The sequence below is a fragment of the Pteropus vampyrus genome, unplaced genomic scaffold (genome assembly GCF_000151845.1).
Source record: "Pteropus vampyrus isolate Shadow unplaced genomic scaffold, Pvam_2.0 Scaffold276, whole genome shotgun sequence".
NCBI lineage: Eukaryota > Metazoa > Chordata > Mammalia > Chiroptera > Pteropodidae > Pteropus > Pteropus vampyrus.
This window is the reverse complement of record NW_011889057.1, coordinates 511,962-512,455: the sequence shown is the minus strand read 5'-3', so window position 1 is coordinate 512,455 and position 494 is coordinate 511,962.

The window sequence follows — 494 nt, the reverse complement described above, 5'->3', positions numbered from 1 at the left end:
ACTTTCTGATATTTTTTCTGAGGACTGAATTTAAATGTGTCCACAGTCACTAATAGCAAAAAAGAACTTTATAGATTGAAATATTTTTAAGCAATATTTTAAAAAGTTAAATTATAACAGATGAGAACAATCTAGTTTTATGAGTGAGTTCTAATGAGATAACTTAAAGGTTGTTAGTTTTGTATTTGTAAGGCAAATAAAAAACGGGCAAAGTAGTAATCTGTTCTAAGTATAGGGGATCAGAAATTGATTATAAAGTTTAAAGGAGACTTAATGATCTAGCTAAATATATACATCCCATAGCAATTTAAATTACTTGATGATCTCTGATGCTATCATTATCTTCCCACAATTTAGAAGCATACCCTATCAGTCTGGTTTAACAATAATGGAGTTAAAAACGACTGTATCACTTGTATCAAGCTTTTTCATATTCTGAGTTTTTCTATCAGTATCTAACTATGCGTAGACAAAAACATGAACAGATCTAGGTG